This window comes from Camelus dromedarius, chromosome 7 (genome assembly GCF_036321535.1).
Source record: "Camelus dromedarius isolate mCamDro1 chromosome 7, mCamDro1.pat, whole genome shotgun sequence".
Classification (NCBI taxonomy): Eukaryota; Metazoa; Chordata; class Mammalia; order Artiodactyla; family Camelidae; genus Camelus; species Camelus dromedarius.
The window spans coordinates 19,497,195-19,524,415 of record NC_087442.1 but is presented as its reverse complement, the minus strand read 5'-3'; the positions used below and the strand labels follow the sequence as shown (position 1 = coordinate 19,524,415).

Genomic DNA, 27,221 nt, shown 5'->3' with positions numbered 1-27,221 from the left:
AATGGGATTTGTAACATAAAACCTCAAAAGCGTATTACTGACTTAACCAAGACAACTCTGGAAAACAAAGTGCGGTTGCTGAGCTTTTTCTAGTGACTATCATGTCCACCTCCAAGAATCTAATAAAATAACATTGTCTCCCACGCCAGAGAAACCCTAGAAGGCATAACCTCAGAAGACTGAGTCTTAAATCGGCAAACTCAGAGCCAGGTGAGAAAGTGATCAGAACTGACTGGTGAGCTCCCAGCCTCGTGGGACGGCCGTCTGCCGTAGGGATCTTGGTTTGTTCCTAAAGAGAGAGTGGTTCTGTGATACTTTGAAATAGCTCCTTCTCTCTGAAAATCAAGAGGTACGTTACTCTTCATTAGGAAAAATTCAGAGCCTGTGGTCTCCACCTTACAGCAGAGGTGCTTTTTCATATGCACGCAGAGGCTGCACCAGCTCAACAACGTACCGGGCTAAACTAACATGTGAGTAAATACAAGAGGCTTTCTAGAATTCAGAAATGTGAAACTGGGGAACGGGGTGAGCAGAAGTGGGATGGGAAGAAGAGGTGGCAGTTCAGCAGTTCTGAACTTCTGACTATGATCCCCAAAGATTTTTAACACAGCACTGGTTTTCCAAAAAGGATTCTGAGGTGCTGACCCCAGAGGTGGCGTAATTCTGCTGCTGCAGGGTGTGTGTTAATGAAGGCTGCTGAGAACCATACGCTCTCTTTTAAGACTAAACAGAGGCTGAAATGCGCAGGCAGGTGATGCAGAGCAATGCCGCCCTTCCATTTACAGTCCTCAGAGCAGTGAAGCTCGGGGTGGAATGCTTGTTTTGGAGAGCATTCAGCAGAGAGCATTTGGTTTCCTCCATTTAACCAGGTCACCCAGGCATGGAATGCATGGCTCTGCCAGACAGAGCGCGTTGTGGATGCCTGAGAAGCAACCGCTCGTCCGGGCTACTGATGCGAAGAGAGGCCACGGCTTCCTTTTTCTCTGCTCTGAATGGCAGCCTTGACGTCACAACAGCAAGGAACCGCTGGAGGGACAAATAACAAGGCGCAAGCCAAGAGCGCCCTATTCTGTTGCAGGGCCATTTTCCTCTCTTGCTGGCATCTCCTGTGGCTACAGAGGGTCAGCAGGAGCAGAGGTGACTGGCTGAAGCTTAAACATAAAGGCAGTCTGTGGGCTGATAAAACAGACCTTTGACCACGCTAATCATCACCTTCAAGAAATCTGGATAAACTACAGCTCCTGCATTAAGCTTGTTTCTGACAGAATGGACTCCCCAGTGAATGCCTGCAGTGACTGTGCTCATGGTTCAGACCTCCGCATTGTCCCTGACGAGCTGAACTTCCTTTATCTCAAAGCAGACCTCTTCTAAGAGGGGCTGGCGTGCATGTCCTGAGACATGCAAGGAGCTCAGGAGAGCGGGCAGGCAGACAGTTCTTGCAAGAGATTTGTCTTATTTTCCAGGATTAAAAACATCCTTTAGGGATTTTATAATTTAAGTTCAAGCAATTAAACATGCGCATTTAGAACCCAGCTGCAGGTGTTAGAACAAATGGGTGAAAAGTGTTCCGACGCTGGCAGGCTTAACTCACCATTATCTAAGATGAGCTGTCTGTGTAAATCATCACAGCAGTTTGAAAAGCATGATCTTTCATGTTTCAGCCTTACATGAAAATTATAAATTATATTTAGCCACATGGGTGTCGGATCATTTATTTCCATTATAAATGCGACGCTGACTTGAGACATACAGGGCAATCTGCAGGCAGGATCTGCAAGCATCATCCCACCGCCTTCACAGAGCAGAGAACAGCTTTCTGTTGCCAGACATTTGTCCCGAGTTCAGTCCTCTGCCTCTGGAGCATTAACAACTTTCACCAAACCCCAATCCTGGCCTGAAGCCATCATGCTCGGGGTCCTTTGGGACCATCGAAGCTGGGAAACCAGGGGCCAAAGGGTCGTCTTGGAGGTGGGGTTATAACAGCACAACACGCAGAGGGCGGTGGAAACACCTGCTCCTATGACATCTGTGTTCACATTAGGAAAAGAAGTTCAGCTGAAGGAACAACACCTCCGAGCCACTTGGCCCCTTTTATAAGCTCTTTCTTAATTAGATGAGCACTCCGAAGCATAACTTTCCTGTGGTCATCAAGCCAATCTTGTTTCAAGAGAATAATCTGCTATGAAGATTTACTCTCTTTCAAAGGGTATGTATAGTTCTGACCCAAAACTCTCATTGCAGACCCCCCACAGTAGGATACACCCTTCCGCCTTCGGGTTGTCCTCAAAATCTCTTGTCCTCTGTGTTTATCTGAGGCCTGTTTTGGAATCTGGTCTTTGGACTCAAATGATCTTACCTGGCTAGATAACAAACTCTGTGTCTGGTTCCTGCTGTTTAAAAAATCCAAGTATGTCCAGTGACTAAACAGTGGAGAAAATTACTTTTTAACTACATTTCTTCCAAATGACGGTTATCCTCAAGAGGTGAAACTTATTCTAGCCTTACCCTTGTTTTTATTTTATAAGAACTTTTCATAGCTTAAGAGCTATAATTAAATTTCCTCTGAACTGATTTATTAAACTGAAGTGCTCAAGAAGAGGATGATGGGATTTCTTATTCAGTTTCCAAAAGGAAGACAAATTATTTTTATTCTAATATAAAAGATGAGAGACAGAGAAGAAAAATTTTTTCCATCTGTACTTTGATTAGGATGATTTTTTAATGTTCAAATTCCTGGTTATAAACCACAGTAAACAATCAGTCACTCATTAAGAAGCAACTATTGAAAAGGCCATATTTAAAAGAGAAAAAATAAAACATGATGTGATTAAAACCCCATGCACGTCTTCACTCCAAGGCAAACGCTGTGCCCATCTGGGTATTTGGAAGGTGCCAAATATCACTGGGATCTAGATTTAACTCATGTCATAAAGAAAGCACCATGTTTTAATTTGTTTACGAAAGACCTAGAACCTTACGGAGATGATGGTGGTGATATGGACAGTGAAGCGAACTGTTAACACGAGGTATTGATTTTTAAATTACTTAAACATGGAATCAGTCCCAAACATAACAAATTTTCAAGGATCTAGTGTTCTATTCCTAATAAGAAAAGGTAATTTTAAAGATAACTTTCAGATTTAATAGGTTTCTGCTCTTATTGTCTCCTCTGTTTAAGAAATCTTTTAAAAATTAGTTGGTTTTAAAATCCTGGCAGCTTTTCGTCAGAAGGGCCAAAGAAGTTAGGAGACAAGGTTTGTCCTCAGGGGACTCAAAGGCGGATCCTGAGCATTTAAACCCCAGACAAGTGACCTGAACTAAGGGCACTGTCTTTGCTTGCTTTAGGGGTGAGGACTGGGGAGAATCTGAGCTCTACAGCCCTCTCTTCAAGTGACAGGAAGCAGGAAGTGTGCTGAGCTCAGCCGCTCCCAGCACATGTGCAAAGGTATCCACGTTTAGAAGTTAAGCCTGAGCTGGCAGATCCGCCAGCCAGGGTGGCCGTCCTCGGCGGGAATGGTGGCTTTCCTTCCACGCTGTATTGCCTGCTGAATCTTACCATGAAAAGCAGACCTGGTCCCTGCTTGCAGTCTAAGGTCACTGGTGGGAATGCCCCATGAATTTTCTTTAGGAACATGCAGCTATCGTAAACACTGGAGACATGAGCTCTCCCTTTCCAAATTCCTCTCCTAAAAATGGCAGAGAATATATATATCCTTGCTCTAAACTCATCTGTAAAATAAATAAATGCAAGATTCTCCTCCAGTTTATTATGACTCAACCAACAGTCGTCATCCAATCCTATAATGCACATGTGAGAAATCAGTTTTCACAGACTGTCATTTGTGCCTGTTAGGAAAAACTACCTTTCTTCCTATCTATCATCTATTGATCTATCTCTCCACCCTTTATTTATATGAAAACAAACTCAAAATATTCATCACCAAGAGTGATTCTGTGGTAGGTAGCTTTATAAAACCAAAGTCTTCATGCTTATAAATCTACCCTCCAATAAGTTAACAACAGAACAGCTCTGCCATTCTTCTCCTTAGTTTCCAATACGTGCACGGAGAGGCAACACACACCAGGTTTTATTTAGACCCTTCACAGTACATGTTTTTTTTCTTCATAGCCCATCATAACCTGCAGTTGCCTCTGTGCGCTCGTATGCTGACTGTTTCTTCCACTCATCTGTAAATTCCATGAAGGTAGGATTAGCGTCTGTGTTATCCTTGTACAAACACTGTGGGATGGATGGGAAGAGGGAAGGGGAGGGGCAGGAAGGAAAGGGAAGAAAGAGAAGTAGGAAGAGAAGGAAGGGAAGGAGGGAAGGAAGGGAGACCAATGTTCCAAAGCAACTACACTGGTTTCAGCAAACAGGAGTACTTCCACAGTTTCATCAGATTTTTCATTTATAGCATTAAAAATTCTTTGTAAATATTATCTCATCAAATCTCATAATAACCCCAAGAGATCTTTTAACATGAAATTAAAATTATTATGTATGACCATGAAGGCACAGAAATGAGGACTAATTCACTCCTAGAGCTTTCATGTTTTATCTGTGTAACAGCCACTAATGCATTCTGCTTACTGACTTTTCAGGTTACCTGTTCATAAATACAGAGCTGTGCTTCTCTAAGTGGACAGTTTAAGAATTGTGGTAAAAGTCCAGCATTTCTTCCCTTTCTGTCTGTTCAACATGTCTTGGAAACACAAAGCCCAATTTTAGCTTTGGATATATTTATGTGAAGGGAGAACTAATTCAAGCAATTCTTCTCATTTTTACTACCCACATAAAAATGCAGCTTCTGGTAAAGGATGCCTCTCAGTGAAGAAATCATTTACCAATAATGAGCAGGGTCCCTGGGGGCAGAGCACAGGTCAGACCTGAAGGCTAGGAAGGCACGTGTGTCACCGAGAGGGTTCTCATGAACCCGCCTATCACCTGGCTCCGGGGGGAGCACCCACGCTGTTCTTCCTCATACAACGTATCCTATGATGGTACGACGGGCACCATAATCAACAGAGGACTGAGAAGGACTTGCCCAGGCTCACACAGCCCTTGACCCAGAGGGTCGAGATGCAGCCCCAGGCCTTAGGGGCTGTGCACACTGCTTCACTTGACCTCCCCGGCCGCCAGGCTGCTCACTGCTCAGGCTCGCAACAGACAGGAGCTGCAGGAAGTGGCAACAAAATCACGTGCACCGCAGGGAAAGTGTGAACACAGACAAGTCCAAACAGATCATTGTCGTTTTGAAGCTTCTTGCCTAGGAACAGTTACTGAAAGGAAATGAAACCTGCTGAGCTGAGCGCAGCTCTAATCGGGTCCGTTTCTGCCACAATGGCCTAAAAGCCCTTCTGTCAGGGCAGAGACGAACATCAACACCCATCACCCGTGGCTGCCAAGGGAATTATGAGAATTAAACAATGCACGCCCTGCGCACCTTAACCTCGTGGGTCTCCACGTTCCAACCCAGCTCCCATCTGAACCACAATCAGACCAGCCTTGGAAATTCAGCTTTCATCTTGCTGAAACCTTACTCTCAGTTTTTTTCTATCAATTTATCAAAATGTATTACTGGCTGAGGCTCTACAGTGCGTCTAGACTCTTGTGATGATAAAAGTAATAAATCGCTCCCTGAGTTCTCTGCATTCAAGTCATAATTCAGATTTTCTTCTCCCTTCTCCTGGATGCCTACAACTTTTTCCTGACTGACATGGCTTTAGAAAATATGGCCCGTTCGCAAACATAGGAAGCTAACTGCACCCGTCACACAGCAAGAAAGGCAGAGAGGTGTCGGTCCTGACCTCTGGGTAATTCAGCTGGATCCTGACCTGTGTCACAGTGTCCCAGGAATGTAACCTTCCCTGTCACACCCCCTTGATGGCAATCGGCTGTGACATGCTGACTCTGTGGGTAGGACGGGGTGTGTTCCAGCTTCATCTGCAAGAGTCCAGCGATGGCCTTGTGGCCACAGCAGAGGTCCTGACCCCTCCAGCCAGCCCCAGCGGGAGACGGGATCAAGGCCAGTGGTCTGTGATCTCATCCTAGTGCCAATGTGAGTTTGTCAAAGGCCTTGAGAGCAAATTCTGTTTTCCCTGCCTGGGGCTTGGTTTCCATGCTTTAAAAAGGATGCTTAGTATTTATTGCAGTAAAATTAAGCACTTTCAAATTTCTGCCAGATCCCCCGGAGAAATATGGTTTATTAACACAAAACAAATGTGGTGCTTGAAAGGCAGGAGACCCGCACTGCAGTCCCTGGCCCACTACTGACTCACTGGGTGGCTACAGGCAAGGAACTTAAATCAAGTGCATCATTTTAAATGGGCACAGAGTGGACACTTGGTAGGCGGTTCAGTGCCCTGTGAGGTCTGAGGCCAATCCAGTGGTGAAGCTAAGCCAGTGCAGACGAGGCCCTCTGCCAGGGCCCCCGGCCTCGAGTGCCGCTCTGTAGCTGGTTCGGGGTGGCCGCGCTGAAGTGTGACCCTAAAACTTTTGAAGCTGAGGGAACCAGGTAAATGGTTGTCTCCTTGACAAGAGAGGCAGTCTCACATATTAGCTAAAAGAACAGCTTTTAGAAGCCAACTCTGTGGATTCAAATCCTGGATTTACCACTTCTGAGCTTTAGTTTTCTCATCTGTAAAATATGAGTAAGCAGTATGGTATCTACTTGTTACAGCTGTTGTGAAGATAAGGTGCGTTAATTCATGTAAAGTAACCACTAGGTGAACGTTAGCTATTGGCTAAAACTTAACAAAGTATCAAAACCAGTAATTGTGTATTTCTTTTCAGTTCCCAAAGCAAATTTACATGTAGATTTTTATCTGGACTGCACAAAACTCCATGAGGAAGGTAATAATAATAATACCTAATCTTATTAGCCCTTCAGAGTTTGCCAAACATTTTCCCCCTTTTTTTTTTTTTTTTTTTGAGGCTCATATTTTCGGCAAAGTGACCAGGCAGATCGGGGAAAAAAAAAAAAGAAACAGAAAGATACAGCTTTAAGAAATAAAAAAATTTTTTAAAAATAAAAATCTCAATCGATGGGTTAAATAAGCATTCTAGAAACAGCTTGAGGAACAACGCCTTAGATGCCACCTGCATACTGACTGGTATCTCCATCTCAGATCTCTCCCCTGAATTACAGACTTCAATATCTACTGACCAACTCGACATCTCCACTGGAATCTGGTATCTCAAAGTCCACATGTGGGAATAAAAAAAAGTCAATGTGTATGAAACAGAACTCCTTTTTCTCCCCTCTCCCCATAAACAAGATAATGGGTAAACTGTGACATATTCACACACACTGGAATATTACACAATGTATATGGAAGAGCTGCCGCTGTACCTCGAATAACATGGATGAATTTCAGAACATAACATGGAGGAAAAACATAAGCTGCAAAAAACTACACATGGTGTGACACCACTTTTACGTATCTCAGAATACTGTCAGCAATGCACATTTACATGACAAAATTTATATATTTGTTAAAAAAAAATCAAGAAAATTGTAAACACAAATTTCAGGATCGTGAGGAAGCCAGAGAACAGTGGGAAGTACACCGAGAGATCCAGAAGTAATTGTGATGTTCCAGTTCTTAAATTGCAATGCATCTTTAAAAATTGTGCTTCAGAGCTTACTTATATGTTACATATAACCTTTTGTAAATATAAACTAATCAACAGACTAAGAAGACAGAAATACAACCCACAAAAATGAACTGTGTTGAAAAGTTACATGTCAAGACAAACTAAGCAGTGAAGGAAAGTGAATCTTGCTAGAAGTATGAAGAAATTAACGTACACCAATAAAGTTGGGTAAGGAATATAATTACTTTTACAATGATGAATGAAACACGTACGTAATACAAGGATCAAATGCTAAGGAAAAAAAGTGATCAGGATGAGAAGTCAGAATAAATTTATTTATCATGAATCTTTCTCCTACTTTTCTAGGCTTTCTTTTTTAAAAACAAAATGGACTGACTGACGTTACTTGGTTAGTATTGTATGTTTCACAGGTAGACAATCCAAGGCCGCCAAGGCCGCGAACGTGGCCCTGCCCTGCCCGGCTTGGGCCTCTTGGGGCTGAGTCCCCGGGAGCAGCTCAGAGCCCCACCTCTGGAAGGCCCATGATCTCAGACTGTTTCTTCTTACCTCCATCAGCACTGACAGCACTGGTTTGTCTTAGACAGACTTAAAATACGCTTTCTTCTTTCTAGAGCATCTAAGTTGCAAATCTCAAAGTGAACACAGTATCGCAGTTTTAGAAGAAGTGACCAGGCTCAAAGCAGCAGTAGGCATGATGCGCCTTGTTTATTTAACTGTTCGAACAGGCAATGAGGCAGAAAGAGGCCTGTGCATTTCCTATGCTTTTCAAATAGGAGCTGGATCTATTTGAATGGCCAGGGAGGAGAAGATAGTTTTAGATTTGGCATGGGTTTAGGGGAAGAAATGTCTTTGTAGCTGGTCCTAACTATTATGGCAACTTGGACTGAGTTAGTCTGCAAGGGAGAAGTTGCCACATGTTATAACAGAAGTCACTGGGCTTGGCAAGGAAGGGAATGAAAGACCTACAATTAAACCAACACCACTTCCCATCATGGCGAAGTCGTGCTGGCCAGGACTACTGCCCGCCCTCCTCTTCCAGGGCTGATCAAACTGAGCCCTGCCCTTTCAAACCTGTCTTTGCCATGTTCTAAAGAATACTAAATGCTGAGATTAGTTTTAATTTCTAATGAATTCTTAAGGAGAACTTTTTCTTCCTCCTTACTAAAAAAAAGAATAAACAATTTAGACTAGAGATTCAAAAAAAAGGAATGCCAGCAAAAAATGTGAATCTGAGAAGGTTGAGGAAGGAGCATTTTTAACTTGAGAGCTCCAATAAGATGGTGTCCTGTTTTGATGTGCACACTACACCCCACCCGACTACTTAAACTTTAAAGAACTCCATTCTTGCCTGTATCTGTCTTGCTATTTTGACTGGTCATTCCTAAACATAAACTGCCCTACTTTGAAGCTTTCCAAAGCTAAGAGGACAGGCAGTCCAACACAAAGCAGGCTGTTAATGAGTTTTTACTGAGTGAATCTGCACTCTTGCATGGCCTTGAGTTGGATATAAATTCCAAGCCTTCTTATATTAACAGTAATTTTTTGGTCAATGTCATCATAATTTACTATTTCCAAGAGGAAATAAGTTTATATAAATAGTACTGAATACAATATCTAGCTTCCACTTATGAGAGGCAAAGGAAAGGAACTTTGAGGGGAAAAAGTGAGACAAAATATAAATATAAATCACATGGTTTCACTTTACAAAGTGATTTTCCATGTACACCGTGTATTTCTCTAAAAAAAGAAAGGAGATCTGTTTCTGAGATCGGTGACAGACTAAGCGGTGTGTGGGTGCATGTGCGCACACACAAGGAAGAGTTAGAGAAACACAGAAAGAAAGAGAGACAAAGAGGCATGTGGAGTAACGGAAGAAGCAGAGAACTTCAGCAATGTTTTAAAAATACATAGTTTGATGATTCGTTAAAAGCACAGTCTTACTTAGATGTCATCCTAGACCAGTGTGGCATATAAACTATCGAAGATGAGTCCTGAATGCTAATGACAGGATGCACACAGGAACACGTAGATTCTGGGGGAAGGAGCATCATTGACAGAGCCGTGGAGTACTGACTGAAGCCTGGGCTGACCTGCTGTTAGAGGAGGAAACATCCTCGAGCAGGTGCCTGAGGGCTAAATCCACAAGCGTCCTTAATACCCTCACAGGTCGGTGCTCTCTCTCCCCGGCCCCAGGGCTACTGGTAGTGATCAGTGGCTCCATCAGTCACTCAACAAACATGCATGAAGAACCCATGACATGTCGGGCCCTGTTCTTGGGAGATGCTGAACTCAGTGAGAAAAAGTTTCTGCCCTCAGGGAGCTTACGGTCCAGCATGGGCACCAGGGAGGTACGGAGTGATGGAGAACACTGACAGATACCAAGCGTACATCCTGCTCTGCCACCTGCCCTAGAAATGTTCTTTCCCTCCCCACTCACTGTTTTCTTTATATGTAAAATGTGATGATGATACTGAGACGATTCCATGAGATTTTGTTTGTGAAGTGTTTCAAACAGTCCTTGAAGCACAAAAGGCCCCACAAATGGTGGTTATGATGGTTATTTCCTTGGAGAATTGAGGGACACACACAAGGGAGTTTGCTATCATCCTCCCCAGAACACACCCCAGACTGCTGGACGAGGAACTCAGCCACATCACCACTTTATCACATTTCTGTATGATTTCTGGCAAATTCAGTGGCCACCAGTGTCCCCAGGCTAGACAGGAAAGTCTAGTTGCCAAAAATACACCCCAGAAAGATGTCCACGTTGTTGCTGTAATGGGAATGTTTTCTGTTTCTCAAGGAGGTAGCAAGAAAATATCCAGGAATAGGAAGGCCTCTTGAAGAATAACTTACAGCATTTTCTCTTCTAAACGCTACACCAAAGCACCACTATGTTCTGGACAACGGCTCCAAAGGGAGATGGAAGGCTGTCTACAGGACATCTCAAGCTGAGAAGCAGTAAAGCAGGAGGGTGAGAGGCACGGCCCTGGAGCAAGGTGGCCCCGGCCCCTGGCCGGGCTCCCTCGCTTGCTGTACAGCAGTGACCATGTTACTCACTGGCACTCAGGGTTTAAAATCTATAAAAAGGGGTTAATATTAGTCCCTATCGCACTGGGTAAGGATTAAAATCACTAGCATCTGTAAAGCAATTAGAATGGACCTTGACATACAGAAAACAGTCTATAAATGTGAGCAATTATTATGCATGGCAAAGCCAGTAACTTTATTACCCTGCTAATAATAACGCGAGCGCTGAATAACAAGAAAGCAGCCGAGCCTCACCCGAGGAAACAGAGCTCTTTCTTTGGCTCTCCTGTCTCCTTTTGGCATCACAGGGCCAGCACCACACCCCTTCTGTAATTCACTTTCCTCAACTATGCAACAAGCAAAATGCATGTACACCGAGAACGCCTAGAGAGGCCTGATGCGGATCTTTGCTAATAGCAACAGCCACTGCACAATTTAAGTTTCCGTATCTTCCTGTTTGTATTAGAGTTCTCCAGAGAAAGACAGCCACTAGGGGTGTGTGTGTGCGTGTGTGTGTGTGCGAAGGAGAGAGACTGAGAGACTGATTTTAAGGAATTGAAATCTGTAGGGCAGGCTGGTGACCCACGGAAGAGATGGTGGTGCACAGTCTGAAGGCAGAATTCCTTCCTCCCTGGGAGACAGCAATCTTTTTCTCTTAAGGCCATCAACTGATTGGACGAGACCCACACACATGATGGAGGATAATTTGCTTACCTCGGCATCAACTGATTGAAATGTTAATCTCAGCGAAAAAATACCTTCAACAGGTATTTTTATACCTTCTAGACTCATGTTTCACCAAATATCTGACCTACCCAGTTTTGACACATAAAATTAACCATCATACTATCCTTTCAAAAGAGATGCGACTCAGATGGCACTTCGCTACAGGAAAAGCCTCTAGGATGCACGGCACCTTCACTTTCTGAGAATAGATGAAAGGCGAGAAATTCCAATGAGGCATCCATTTTTTTAGAGATGAATTCTAAGTTAAAGCAGATCTAGAAGGTGGCATCTGAACAGCAGGAAGAGTCAGGAAAATGCATTCCAGTCCACGGAAAGAACAAGCCTTTAGAACAAGGGCTGCAAGCTCAGCACCTGTAAGGGCCAGACAGGTGAGACAAATGAGCGGGACGAACAGGGCGGGGGTCACGCACACCCCACGTTCAGGTGCGCCTCGGCTTCTTGCCACGGAAGGCTCCAAAGCCAACGTCCTTCCGCAACAGCCCAAGGACACACCATGGTCCAGTGAGAGGACCATCAATCCCAAGTCAGGCCGAGGGAGCTCCATCTCCCAGTCCTACCGCTCATCAGCAGCACAATCTAAAATGCGTTACTTCCAACTGCCCAGGCCTCTGTAGTGGAAGTGGGAGTGAATGAGGTCACTCCCACTTACATGACAGAATTATTGTGAACACTCAGGGAAAAGGGCCTGAAAAGTGACTGTTGATATACATGTTTCCTACTTTGTTTTCACTAGTATCATTCATATAGGACTCACCATGCGCAAGGTGCTGCTTAACAACTCATTTAATCCTCACAACAACCCTATGAGGCAGTTTCTCATTTTACAAATGAAGCACAGAAAGGGAAAATAATTTGACCAAGGACACACAGCAGAGAATATTGGAAGACTGTCAAAAAATATAAACCAGTAGGACTCAATATTAGATGCTACAACCTCAAGCTACCATGAGCCTCTCTGTCTTTTCTTTCAACCTAAAATTTGTTTCAGGTGTAGGTTATACTTGCTGCTTGTACCTACTGACTTCTGCTCACTCCTTCACCCCTGACGGGCCCCTCCCATCTCTATCACCTCAAAGAACCTCTCCCTTAAAGGCACGCATGACCCTGGGCTCAGCAATCCGAAGGCCTCTTACAGCTCCCCCTCCTCAGCACCGTTCAACACTTCCTCTCCCCCTGTACCGACCTCCGCTGGCCTTCTATGACTCCGAAATTCCCTGTTTCCTTCTCTGAAAACTCCTCCGTGGTCCCCTCCCACCCCTTAGCTCCTCTTAGGGGTAAGTCCCAGGTCCCGTTCCTTCTCCCCCCACCCCCGGGTTCTGGCTCCTCTTCTCTCTCTGACACTGTGCATGCAGTCCAGGAAATCACATTTTCAGTGCACATCTCAGTGCCCAGCCTCCACACCTTCTCAACAGGTAGTGACTGACCTACATGCTGACCCTCTCCACTCCAAGTCCTGCCAGCAACCTGTGACTTCAACCTCCATGTGAAAACCCACCCAGCACGCGTCTGTTAGTTCCTCAGCCTCCTCATCTCCCGTAGCCAGCTCTCCCCTTCACTTGGCCTGCCCACTCTTACGACCTTGTTTTTTGATGGTCATTTGAGCTGCCTCACTTCAGAAACAGCACATTCAGACATCCTTCTCTGACCACAACCTCCAATCCCTGTTCTCCCTTTACTCATTACTGAGGACACCATTGTTACTCAGGATAACCAAACCTGATCATCCTAAACCCCACATCTGATCCTCCCACCACGTCCCCCAGCAAAGTACCAGCAACAACCCAGCTGTCAAGTCAGAAATTTACATGTTAACTTTTATTTCTCTTTCTTCTTCATCTTCCATATTCAACCAATCTACAAATTCCAAAATGTCTACCTTAAACATCAGCTAGTCTCTCTTCTCTATCCGAATCACCATCACCTCTCACCAGCATCCTCTCTTCCAGTGGTCTCCTGACCAGTTTTCCTGCTTTCAGTACTTGCCTGCCTAAAGTCTATTCTCTAACAGAGCGGTCTGTCTAAAACATGAGTCAACTCACGTCACCCCAGTGCTTAAAATTCATGAATACTTTCCTATGTCCTTAAAAGGATGACCAGATCCCCTAACACAGCTTCCGGGGCATTTCTTGATCTAGCTGCTGCCCGCCTCCCCAGTCTTATCTCCAGTTTCCTCCGTTCCAGTCCCACATAATTTCCCGCTCTTCAGATGTACTGTGTTTCTCTCTTCCTCTGGGTCTTGGTGCATTCTAGTTCTCCTCCCCAGAATATGCCTTTTTCTCACTTTCTATCTTAGCACTCATCATGTGCATGTCATGTTAAGTACTACAACTTAAGAGACTTCCCCGTCCCCAGACGTGGTTGGGTGTTTCTGTAGCAAATCAGCACTCCCCTCTGCACTACAGTCAACCCACAGTACGGAGCCTCCCTCGTGAGCCTGTGGTTCTGTGAAGTAAGACCACGAGTCTCTCGTTTACTACTGTGTTCCCACGGCTGTGCAGTGCTGGTCCGTAAGGACACTCAACAAGTATGTGCCAAATAAACGAGCTTGCAGTGGATTCTTAAACCCCTACCTCCGATCTTCCCAACTTTGTCCTTGAGATTCAGTTCCACGTCTCCAGGCGCCTGATGGGCATCTTACCAGCACCTAAAGTGAGTACATACAAAATGAACAGAGATCATCTTCTGTTTCACATCTGCTCCTTTCAAAACCTAGTACAGTAGAAGGAACGCAGGTATGTAAGCCAGAGATGCCTGGGACGTGCCGCTCTGTGTCCTATTAGCTGTACAACTGTAGACAAATCTTTTCCTAGGCCTTAGTTTTCTCATCTCTGAAATAAGGACAATAGGATCCCCACAGGCAGAGGATAAGACTGGATGAGATACTGCACGTGAAACGCCTGGCAAATGACACAGAAATAATAAACGGCACCTGAGTTCAAACATCTAGAGTAATTCTGCCTCCATCCTCCTCCCCACAAGCCAATCAGTTTTCTCCTTCACTCAGGCCCTCGGCACCTCCCTCCTGAACCATCACAACATCCTCACGGGGCTCCCCTGCTCTGGTCTTCGCACTGCCCAGGCCACCCCACACACTGATATCAGAGGCTTCTTACAGGAGAGAGCCTTCTGTCACTCTCCTGACCGAGATGCTTCAACTGCTCCAGTGACTCAGCATTAAGTTTAAATTGTTCAGTCACATGCCCTTCATGGCCTTCGTGGGTCCAGCCTCAATAGACCTTTGCTGCCTTCTCTTCCCCTTGGTCACTTTTACACTCACTGTCATCCGGAAACCGCAAATTAGCCACTGCCCACTCAGTGCACCAGTCCCTCTCATCCCTTTCTGTCCCTCTGCTCAAGTGTCCTTGGGCTGGGACATGCTCCCTCCTAGTCCTCAAGACCAACACCACCTCTCTTTCAATGTCCGGCCAAACACTCATCCATCCACCATGCATTTCTTGACTGCCCAGCCACAGAAGATCTTTCTTTCCTACAAATGTGTGATGTGTTTCTCTCTCTACTTCTATACATTTTCTCTCTCTTCTCTCTGTGTCTCCTAATATGATCCGTGCACAGAACCTTAGCTCCAAGCTCTCAGCGGACAGCATCACACCCAGGCCCACACTGGCATGCTCAGGAAAGGCACCCAGGAAACGGCAGCTGAGTGTGCAGACCTACAGGGTCCTCCTCAGGACGCCCCAGCCTCCGGGGCCTGCAGTCAACCAGCTGAACTTCTGCTCAGCAGCCAGAACAGTGCCTGGCCTAGAGCGACACTCCGCAAACAACTGTTAGGTGAACTTATCCACGAGGAGATCCACCACTGGCTGCAGGACAGAAATTCTGTCCCCGTGGAATAAAACACAAAAGAGGACGTGAGGAGGCCTTTTCTCTCCCACCATATACTTAGGATGCAGACAAGCTCCAAGTTCACTGTCTCCCACAAGCTAGACAGCTATTCTCAGCAATCAATCTGGCATGTAATGCTTTGGTATATTTAGTATGTCAAAAGTACTCTATTTTAACATATAAGTTAAGATCATTCTCCTTTGGAGAATACAGCGTTATTTTAACAATGTCCAAAATCTTTTTTAGACCTGACCTTTTATAAAGCCACTTCTTTTGGTTAAAAAAAAAATGTCTATTACAGAATGAACACCTTTTCTTATAAGGCTTTCAACTGGCTGAGAATTAAAGAATTTCAGAAATAAATTCCAATCTCCTCATCCTTAAAATAGAAAAGATTTTTCAGGGCTTTCATTTCCAAAATTCTATTATGTAAGCCATTTTATAAATCATGCAGACAACAATTCTCATTTTTTCCATCACATTTTATTTTTATTCCACAACCCCCACCCCTGCAACCTCCCCCCGCCCCCCGGCTCTGGCAACACTGTGTCAGTCTGTGGTATTACCTCTTTATATGCCATTTATCCCACTAAATTATCCCTCTGGAGGGCCAGGCCCCTGACATGCTCGTTTCTGAATCACGACTGACTGCTGGAATGTAAGTCAGTGGCTCAGTAAATGTTTACATGAATCAACAACTCAAATCAGTTATTGGATCATAAACCTTTTCATCAGACCTAACTAGTGGCTCCTTCCTACCTCCAAAGAACTCTTAACCACTGTGGATAATTTTTAAAAAGGAGGGAAGGCTCTTAAGGCAATGACAAACAGAGTTCTAAATGTATCCTTGGCAAAGATGGCATCCCTGTAGTAGAAGCGTAAGCTCTTCCCAGCTAACTCGGTACTTGAAGGAGGCAACATCCTTCTGCATGTCTATGTGTCTTTTGCTACGTAAGTTAAAGTATTAATTACATTAGTTCAGAGTCACACTTCATTCCTGCACATCATTTAATTGTTTATTTAGTCCCTCTGAAGTAAGTGCTGATGGGTAAAACTGAATTAATATAAATCACACCTTAAAAAGGATAGTTATTGAAGTATCTAAATTACATGAAAGAGCCAAAAAGACCTGCCTGTTCAGCACTGTGTACCATTCAGTGATTAGGAAGCCACTTTTCAGGTATCATCCTGTCATACAAACTGATGTCAGTGTCTCCAGAATGTACACATCACTCCTCCCAGATTCAACAACATAAGCACATCTTAGCTTTCAAGAAAACTCTTTACAAGTTGAACACAAATTTGAAAAAAAAACCCCAAAACCCCTAAATAAAATTACAGACAATGACTGTCACACTTGGGCTTTCCAAACATATTGTTATGGGTTTAAGAAACACATTTCGACATCACTAAGAGCTCTAAAAATCAGCATATTCTGGAAAGTCCATATCCACTGCTTGGGGGAGCTTAACATAACGTGTTAAGGATTGAATCTTTTTAGATAACTGTTGATGCTTTGCTTAAGTATATGAAAACTGAAAATAAAAATAACCAAAGATTTTAGAATTTTTCAGTTGTAATAAAGTTTGTATCAAAGACAGGAAGTATTATTTCATATTCTCTTAAACACTTGTAAAAGCAGCACATATTTCTTCTGTTTGAAGAGATGGAAACTGAGGCAAGAAAGATCAGTCATTCTGTTAGAGTACTCTATGTCTCAAAAGTTTTTAAAGTCATGGCCCCACACTATAACTAAATTCTCTAATAACCTATTCTCATGAGGAAGAGTCTAAAAGGCTGATTGCTTAACTGAAGGACAATGTGAATTATTTCAAAGATTGGTCCAAAAAGCTGCACTGAGTAACTCAGACAACTGTTAACATCCTTGCCCTTGATTTCCTGTGAGATGGGGTGTGTGAGTGTGTGTGTGTGTGTGTGTGTAAAATGATTAACAGGTGTCCTTGGTTTTGATAAGAATAATATTCCTCTACATTCCCAATGGATAGCTACATGCTGCCATCTTCTGATTATGCCCAGTGGAGTGTAAAAAATTTTTCATGAAAAAACAAAATCAGCAAAACTCCCCACTTTCCCAGCCAGTAGCGCCCTCAGTAACAAAACAGGCAAGGACACCAACCCAGAGATTACAACCCTCTCAGACATAATTCAAGCAGAATTCTAAGTGGATAAATGCACTTTATAAACTTCTTTTTTTTGCAAGTGCCTTGCATGCTTATGTTACTATTCATTCTGAGATAGACAGATCATCAATGACCTTCTGGGTCACTGACTAGGGAGAAAGCCGACTATAAAAAAGAGTGGGAGAAAAATAAAAGGGGGGGTTGCTTCCTTCCACCCTAGACCCCCTACTGCCTTGAATGAAAGAAGACAGATGGCAGCCACCTTCCCCTTTAATTAGGAGGGGCAGCTCACAAGGGGACAGCCCTGCTCACTTGGCACCATCTTTAACAAACCATTTCAATGGTAATGCTCTCTGCTCGTTTCAAACTGCTCTCAATCTTTGATTGACAAACCAAATCTCTGTAAATTTAACTGTGAAAAACTACAGCTCTGGGCACAATGCTATACAGAAAGAAGGTACCTAAACATGTTTGCTAAATTAATACATCGCAGACATTCTTACCGAGAGCCTGGAATGTTTCAAATGAAACACAGACACCTCAAGTCCCATCAGCACTCTGAGATAAACTGTGAACTCCCAGGGCACAGAAGCCCTAGCTGAAAGTCACACAGTATTCCACACTGGATTTAGAAATAAGTCCCCTGATTTCTGCTTTCCAGTGCCACACTACAGTCATGCTGCCCCCTTCTACCTTCAAAGTGTCGCTGTTTAAGTTGAGAAAAGTCAAGAAAATTCCAAGTAAAAGCAGTCCATTTTATGAAGAAGGATAACTTAATTTCAAATCAAAAAACCACTCTGCATTTCTATTTTTTGCATTTTCAAAACCACAGAACTTTGTATGAAAAATTTACCAAGCCACGTAACATCTCTGGAGACAGGATCAGCATGAAAAACAGAACAAGCGAAAACGGAAGACAGGGCCAAGTGTCAGAATTAGGCTGATGTCACACGATCTCCTGGGTAGGTGATGAAGCCTCTTAATTATTTTTTTAAGTTATTAAACATTTTCCATAAACCTGCAAGGCATGAAACTTTGGAACTTAAAGGGAAAGCTCAGTTCCTGTTGATAAGGTTCAGTCTTTATATATTTAATCTCATTTTATATTAAATTTATTTTTTCCAACATCATTAAATAATTTGTACTCTTCAGCTCCTTTCCACTTCCTGACTGGTTATAAAATTACAGCCCCGTGTCCAGGACCACTCCCACCCGGTGTCCGCAGGTCCCCACGGGGACAGCCCGTCTTCGTTCGTGTCTTGGACACGCACCCTTCCTGCTTCCCAGTGTAGGTAAGCGCAGTGAACTGGAGCTGTTTTGCTAGATGTGCTCCGGGCTGCATCACGTAAAAAGCCTTGTCTGTGTCGCTGTCATTTAATTAATGGCAAAGTTCTTGAACCATTTAAGGAGGGGGGGTGGAAAAGAACTTTTTGTTTTCTCATTGATAATAAACTGCAGTCTCTGGCTATCTCTAACAAGCCAGCCAGCACGCTAGATCCAGGAAGAGAGAAAAGATAAAAGCAGCAATTAGCTATTTAACAAACTTCATCTCCTACTTCCCAGTGAAGGGGAGGGAAGAAAAAAAAAAAACAACCTTGGCATTTGCCAGATATCGAGTGTCTAATAATGTTAGCAAGAAAAAACATGTAGGAGAGACTGACTAACAAAGAAACAAACAAAACTTACTTCGTTTCCCAGCACAGTAAGCAGGTCGGGAACGGGACGAGGGTAATTCCTTCCTCAAGGCCCCTGCTTTCACTTTATAAGCCATGTTTACGCTTCCGTCCAGGTTTGCTGTGGAACTCCACGCTGCCTGCGCCTCTCGGGATGCCCCCGGCCCAGTTCCTCTCGGGAGCCTACGCGAGGATCAGGAATACCCCGGACAGAGCGAGGTGACCTCTGGGCGCCACGTGGCACCACTGCTGTTATTACCACACACACGCCTGGGACACCCACTTGTTACTTCAGGAACCAGGCCACCGGAGGATAACCGCTCCGACGAGCATCCAGAGACTCGAGCCTCTGGCATTCTCAGGTTCAAGGTTGGAAAATGCATTAAGACCGAGAACCACGCAATCAGCAGTATTCTGCGCCACCAGCTTTCTCATACTTAGACGCCTGTCTAAGTAAGACCGAAAGATACAAAATTAGACGGAGTATTTTACTCGTGATTGTGACGGGCATTTGCCGTGTGACAGGTCCTACCCTGCTGTCTAAAACTGCATTTAAGAGTCCTATATATCGGAAGTAGTTTCATTTCCTCTGTGGAAATTATAGAGAATCAATTTTTTAGAAAACAGGGAAAAAGTATCATTCTGTTTAAAAATATAACCCTTACTAAGCCTCATCTGGTTAATTTTTTAGAATCTAAAAAGTGGGGGGAAAAAACCCCACATGTAAATTTGATGTTTGTTTTGAAAAATTACTTCATCCATGTACTGTCCAGCTCATAAAAACAAACCTTCCTCCAGCAAAACGGGACACTTTGACCTTGTTTACTGCAGTGTTTTGAAACCGCTGTCTTGTAACTCCTGACATCACTGGATGTGTATTAGCACCTTTACTGCTGTTGGCTGCACACGCTGCCACCCGGCTGTCTTGAATCGCCCCTGGTTAAACAAATGCTCCACACAACAGTAGGGGCACTGGCATTAGCATTAAAGCCACAGAACTCACGTGATACCTTTGACACATGTCATATCTCTCTGATCAGTTTTACAAGAAAACAAACGCATCGAACATCTGATACCTTTTTTAAGTCCTGGCATCCAGACCTAGTACAGACCATTCTTTTTTCTGACCCTCTCCCTGCCCAAGAGAAGGGCTTCTTTTCTCACCACTCGCCATATTGGCAAGAATTTCTGCCACAGAGATTTACTAACAGAAGATCCTGACCTACTTTCTCCCAGTAAAAAAAATTCCCCACAAACTTTCCTAGAGAATAATTTATTTTAGCATATTTTACAGTTTCAGAGAATATTGTTGCAGCATTTTTAATGTTGACGAAGTCAGAGTTGTCCGTTTCTCTCTCTTTAGTGGAACAGGATTTTGGTGTTGTAGCTGAGCATTGTATTTTTAAAGAAATAATTTTCTCCTGTAAATCTGACACATTTCTCTTCTGTGTTCCTTAATTCTTATTCTAGATCTAGAAGAATTTATTTTAAAAAAGAGCATAGTTGTAACACAATTTAATTGTGTAAGCCACAATTAAATTTGAGGGAACATCTCCCGTAACTCAACTCTTAAATAAAACTAAATTTTGGTCTGACAATGACAGTGCAATTTTACAGAGAAGTAATTAAAAACTAAAGTTTAACTTATCTGAAATCAATTGATAACATTCTTGTTCCTTTCCTGAAACAACTTGCAAAACGTCAAGTCCTCAGACTCGAGTCACCAAGAAATAAAGAACGCGAAATACATATTTGAGCAATTATGGCCCTTGTTTGTCAGAGAAGAATAAAAAGAAAAACATACAGAGTTAATAAAATTAATTAACTCTCGCGAAAGAACTACTAGGAAGACCCTCCAAAAATCATGCTGTTACTATGACAACTTCAAAATTGCTTTGAGAAAATGTGAGGGGTTTTAAGATCCATGATAAAACAAGTGTCACCCAGCCTGCTAGAAATTACTTTCATTTGTATCAGGCAGCAGAAGGGCTAAATGGCCACTTACAACTCTGAAATATCAAAGCGTTACCTTGTGAGAGATGCTGTACTCTTCATTCAGATCATGAAAAGAATAGTAAGTAAGTGAACAGCTCTCTCAGGAATCGGAACCATTCTGGTTTCAGTCCTGCAACTACACCGCTCCTACGGTCTATCTAGTTGGTACTTTATTTTTATAATGAAAGCAAAGTCTGATGCAATCTGAAAGGGAAGGGACCAAAAAAAAAAAAAAAAAAAAACTAACAGTCTCCAGTTTCCAAATACAAACAGGAAAACACTCCAATTTTTTTAGGTATCAATAATGAAACAGAAAAAGAAAACAGCATTTTCCCCTTAAAATTCCTGCTCTTAGGTATTTTAGACTGATTTACATTTTACATAATCTTGATGGCTCAATCAGGAAGTGAAAATTCTAAGTGCGTGTGTTATGGACGGGAGGAATCATGTGACCCGTAGAGCAAAGAAAATTATGCAGGAGACTAGCACACTAAGAAAAACAAACTTAACAGGAGTTTAAAAATACTGTCTTTGGGATTCATCGAGCCGTGAATGTATTACGGCTTTTGAGAAATAAAAATTCACTTGCAAGCCTTGAAAATAAGCCCTCAGGACATTTTTAAAAATATTACAAGATCAAAGCAATGGACAATGAAAAACAAAAGTTTAATTAATAAAGAAACTGTTTCTGTGAAGATCATCATATTCATTTTAAAGGCTATTTTTCATGTTACTTGAAGATGAAAAAGTGCATAATTGTAATCATACAGAATATCGGTTGCAGCCATGTATAACTGCTTACGCTCTGTTTAATATACAGTACTGTGTGTTCCTAGAGCACAGAGGAAAAAAATGGGTTTGCCCAGACTTTACACAAGTTCTACAGATTTCAACTGTATTTTATTTCAGCAAACACATTCTCAAGAGGAAAATGTCAACACCATAGAAATTTTCATCTGAGGTATTTCACTCACTCTGGAAATCAAAAAGTGGGAGATAAATATTAAAACACTTTAGTAAGTATAATGGATTAGCTGATTGATGACTTTACCATACAAAAACTACTTAAGACATTGTCTCTTAAGACACAGTGCTAGTTTTCTAAAACAGAGTTGGTTAACATAAACAGCTTGAAATTTACAAGGTTTGGCCTACGGCTTTTTGTTTCTCAATAATTTATTAATACCAATAAAAAACAATTAGCGTGGTTGAGAGCAGGTATTTGTACCTCATAGCTATTACTTTTATCACTTTAAGGCTTCACATTTGTCCAAGTGCTTTTCGTATTTTTATTTCAGCCTTTAAAAAAAATTAATGTCACAGCTCTGGGCAAGGGGTCAGGCAAGGTCAGCGACAAGAATGAGTTCTGAGTATTTCTTCATTACTAGCTCATCTACCTCTAATTCTTAAAAAGATTCTTAGGGAAGACAGAAGCCTTTCAGAAGGGAGGCTGGAGGTAGACTAAGAACAGTTAGGGAAGGCAAGAAGCGCAAGTTGTCCGAGGTGGAGCATTACGTGATAGTGTGATAGATACCAGACTTGGTATCATACTGGTTGACTGAAATAACAAGGAAAGATGAACTAGTTACTGAGAAATGTCCCCCAACAGATTCGTAGCACAACCCAGCTCTGCCACTTGCCAGGACCATAATTTGTTGAGAACAAATCTCAGAGAGTGTTCATCTCAATTCCCTGTTCTATAAATCAGGAAATTAGAGAAGAGACTTCCCTATGTTACACAGAGAGTTGACTGACAGCTGAAACTGGACCAAGATTTCTGACTTTCTTAGGCTAGGGCTCTTTGTCACCACATGCTGCCTTACATCTATAATCAAGTTAGTCTCCAACAAGCTGAGCCCCAGTAGCTTATTTCAGGCATGGAAGACTGAAATAAGGTCAAGACTTAGAGAGGCTCACTCTGGGCTCCCTAGTCCCTAATAGCTGGCCCCCGACCCTTATTACTGCTGCTGTCTCTGTCCCCCACAGCCTGGGAGGGGTCTCGTATTTCCCGAGCTGGGAAGAGGCAGGGCAAGTTCTGGACTGAGGGGTGAAGCTTCTGACATGAAACCAGTCCCTCCTCCTGGCTCCTCCCTCCCACAGGTATGTCACAGCCTCATTATTCCCAGTGGGGAAATCAAGGCACAGAAATAAGGAAAAGCACTTGTTTTGGTTCACATCACAGTTTTACAGGGATTCTGGACAAACATAAGAGTGAGATAATATTCTAGAAAAAATACAATTAGCTCCCACTTCATGGAGATTAAATTAAAATGTAAATAGGGTAAAAAAAGAAACAATTAGAGGAAAGTATTTCTGAATTTGAGATAGTAAGAGAAGTCTTAGCCTTATAAAAGCAATGAAAAGAGTAACGAAAGGAGAGGTAATCGAATCAATCTGACAACATTAAAACATTAAAATCTGCGGCTCTTAAAGCAGCAGACAAAACTGAAAAGATAAATAAAAAACAGAAGACTTGCAACAGGATAACATACTTTATATTATTACAAATGTAAAACATAAAAGATATTAACAGACTACTCACTCCAAAATATAAAAGGTCAATTAACACGAAACAGTGTTGAATTTCACTAGCAAACACCAAGATTCTTTTCACCGATCAAATTCACAAAGATGGACAGCAAGAAGAGCCAAGCAAGTGAAGGTAGGTGAATTCCAGGAAATCAGCAACATCTTTTTACAAGCCTTAAACCTGCTTTGACTGATAACACGCCTATAAATACCTCCTGAAGAAACAATCACAGATACAAAGGAAGATAACCAGACAAGGACATACATACAATCACCGACAATAACACAAAACTGGAAACAGCTTCGACATCCAAAGGTGGAGGCAGGCACGTGACTAAATAAATTACAGCAAATTCTTATGTTTAAATAATGGTTTTGGGAGAATACTTAATGACACTGGAAATTACAAACCATGGTGAAAATGCTGTAAATAAAATTGTACATATATGTATGACATCAATGTTGCTACTTAAGAAAGCAAACTAAGAAGGAGGGAAGGAGGGAGGGACAGACCAATGGCGAGGGGTGCAGAGAAGCCGATCTAAAAAAGAAACTGGAAAAGAATACATTTAAAAAGCTTAAGAAGGGGTGGCCAAAGGACTTAAGATTTTTCATTGCCTCTTTGTAATAGTGAGGTATTTGACATTTTCTGTAAGAAACATGATTTTTATAATTGAAGAAATATTATTTAACTTAATGAACACTCTATAAACATTTCTTAGTCATATAAAATAAAGTATTTACAAAGACCTAACAAGAGAATGCTTCCATTTTATTATTAAGTGCAAAAAAGAGGTGCAAAACAGTATGATCTTAAATAGGTAAAAATTCACATTAAAAAGAGCAGAGAAACAGGCATCAAGATGTTAACAGTGGCTGCCTTTAGATAGCGCTTACTGTGCGTTAATATTTTTTCTATACAAGTTTTCTGTGATTGTCATATACTGTTTTCATGAGGAAAAATAAATAGATATCAGTATCACAACTGTAGGACTGATACATCTGGAAGTGCTACAATTAATAGTTAAATTTCAAAATACACAATGTCAATAGCCACAAAAAAATCTGCCGTATCACTAGGACTTTTTTTTTTTTTTTTTAAGTTTAGGAACCACTGGTATGTCTTCAGAAAATATCAGGAACTGGTGGGTGTGTAAGAGGTGGGAACAATTAATATTTCTTAGCTGCCAAACTGTCTTCTCCACATAGCAGCAGCTCTGTGAGTGCCACACTGAAGCACAAGAATCTGGACGGGGGACATTATTAGGAAAATGGCAAAGAAGCTGGTGGGGGAGGGGTGGTAAATGGCCAAAAGAGGAAAACAAGAGTCCATGAAAACAACAGAAGCATCAAGAAAGAAAATTCAAGAAATCATGAGATCCAAAATAATTAAAAGAGTCTCAAAGAGTTACTTGTATACCTATGCTCTTAGCAGCATTATTAACAATAGCCAAAAAGAGAAGCAACCCAAATGCCCACTAATAGATGAATGGATAATCAAAATGTGGTCGACACATACAACAGAGTACTATTCAGCCTTAAAAAGGAATTATGACACTTGCTACAACATAGTTGAGTCTTGAGGACATCATGCTAAGTGAAATAAGCCAGTCACAAAAAGACACATACTGTATGAGTTTGCTTATATGAGGTTCCAGAAAAAATCAAATTTGTAGAGACAGAAAGAATTTTGCTTGCCAGGCACTGTGGAGAAGGGGGAATGGTGAGAGAGTATTTAATGGGTATGCAGTTTCTTTGCCAGATGAAAGAGTTCTGGAGATGGGCGGTGGTGATGGCTGTTCAATAACGTGAATGTACTTAATGCCACTTAACTGTACCCTTAAGAGTTTCCTCCAGATGTATGCCCAGGAGTGGGACTGCTGGATCATGTGGTAAGTCTATTTTTAGTTTTTTTGAGGAATCTCCATACTGTTTTGCATAACAGCTGCACCAAACTACATTGCCACCAGCAGTGTAGGAGGGTTCCCTCTTCTCCAAACCCTCTCCAGCATTTATCGTTTGTGGACTTTTGAATGATGGCCATTCTGACTGGTGTGAGATGATACCTCATTGTAGTTTTGATATGTATTTCTCTGATAATTAGCGATACTGAGCGTTTTTTTTCACGTGCCTATTGGCCATTTGTATGTCTTTATGGGAGAAATGCTTGTTTAGGTCTTCTGCCTGTTTTGGATTGAGTTGTTTGTTTTTTTCTTATTAAGCTGTTGAGCTGTTTATATATTCTGGAAATTAAGCCTTTGTCAGTTGCATCATTCATAAATATTTTCTCCCATTCCATTGGTTGTCGTTTTGTTTTACTTATGGTTTCCTTTGCTGTGCAAAAGCATGAGTTTAATTTACTAATGAGTTTAATTAGGTCCCATTCATTAATTTTGCTTTATTTCTATTGCCTGGGTAGACTGCCCTAGGAGAACATTGCTAAGATTTATGTCATAGAATGTTTTGCCTATGTCTTCTTTAAAGAGGTTTATAGTATTTTGTCTTATATTTAAGTCTTAATGCTTAAAAATGGTTAAGATCATAAATTTTACACTGTACATATTTTATCACAATTTTAAAATGTGTGTGTGTACACTGTTAAAGAAAGGAATAAAGAAAGAAGTCATCAGAGTTAGAAGTTCTGAATAAGCCTTCTGAATTGGCAGGAAAGAAAATTTAAAGGATGTCAAAGGCACACTCAGCAAAACAAAATAGACCTTATTTCTGATACTAGGTTCTTTAAATAAAATTATAGAAGTCAGGTCAGAAATACAGAAGGTCAAAAGTGAAAATAAGAAGGGACATTCATTATGTTCAACTTGAAGAGAACATAGCCGACCTCTCTGTGGTTCTTTGAGACCCTCTCATCATAGCCAGACTGAAAAACTCCCCACAACTAGGAAAGGACCTGCAAGCCCAAGCAACAAGATGACCTTTTCCCATCAGCTAACAGCAAAGAACGTAACTATGAGGGAAACCCTGAGTCTATCCTTACTGTGCACCACTGTCAGAGAATTAAAGGATTCTGGATCTGGACCAAGGCCCTTAGGTAGAGCTGCTCCAGGGACACAGACACCCAGAGGGTTTGCCCAGGGTCACTCAATGATGCTGGATTTAAAGTCAAACCCCTGGAGCGTGGTTATGCTTTGTTTGTCACGTTTTACTGTTTAATAGGTGTGTTTTATTTTTTAAGGCAGCTTATTAAAGATAAGAAGCATAGCATAATTAGAATATTCTTTCTGTAAGTCATTTGATTAATTCCATTCAAAAATATTTATTGAGTGCACAGTACATACCATATACTATATTCCAGGCATTGGGCTAGGCACTGAGAGGTAAACAGGATGTCATCACCTTTCCTTCATCAAACTAGCAATTACCATTTAAAAGAGGCATAGGATGTTATTGGTACCCCTAAGAGGGGGCTCCAATCTGGTCTAGATAAGTTGAGGATGGAAACCTGTAAGAAGTGACATTTTTAGTAATTCAAGTAGTCATTGTTATCACTGCAGCAAACTTGACTGACTACTCCTATGCGTCAGAGTTTTAAAAGCACTCGCCACGTGCAAATTAATTTAAATTCCACTACCACCTTATAAAGTCAGATTTTAAAGATGAGAAAACTGAGTCACAGAGAGGTTATCT

At 42.1% G+C, this 27,221-nt stretch overlaps 1 protein-coding gene across 10 annotated transcripts in view; it reads right to left on the bottom strand.

The window, feature by feature from the left end:
- The window catches only part of LOC116154070 (uncharacterized), a 199,116-nt gene that overhangs the window by 52,155 nt on the left and 119,740 nt on the right, over nt 1-27,221 (bottom strand). For 4 of the 10 annotated variants that reach the window (XR_010381591.1, XR_010381589.1, XR_010381597.1 and 1 more), the window contains one exon: nt 13,966-14,039. The exons of the other annotated variants lie outside the window; for them this stretch is intronic. The gene's annotated coding sequence lies outside the window, so the exon portion shown is untranslated. The remainder of the gene's footprint in view (nt 1-13,965; nt 14,040-27,221) is intronic. 10 annotated transcript variants of the gene reach the window in all.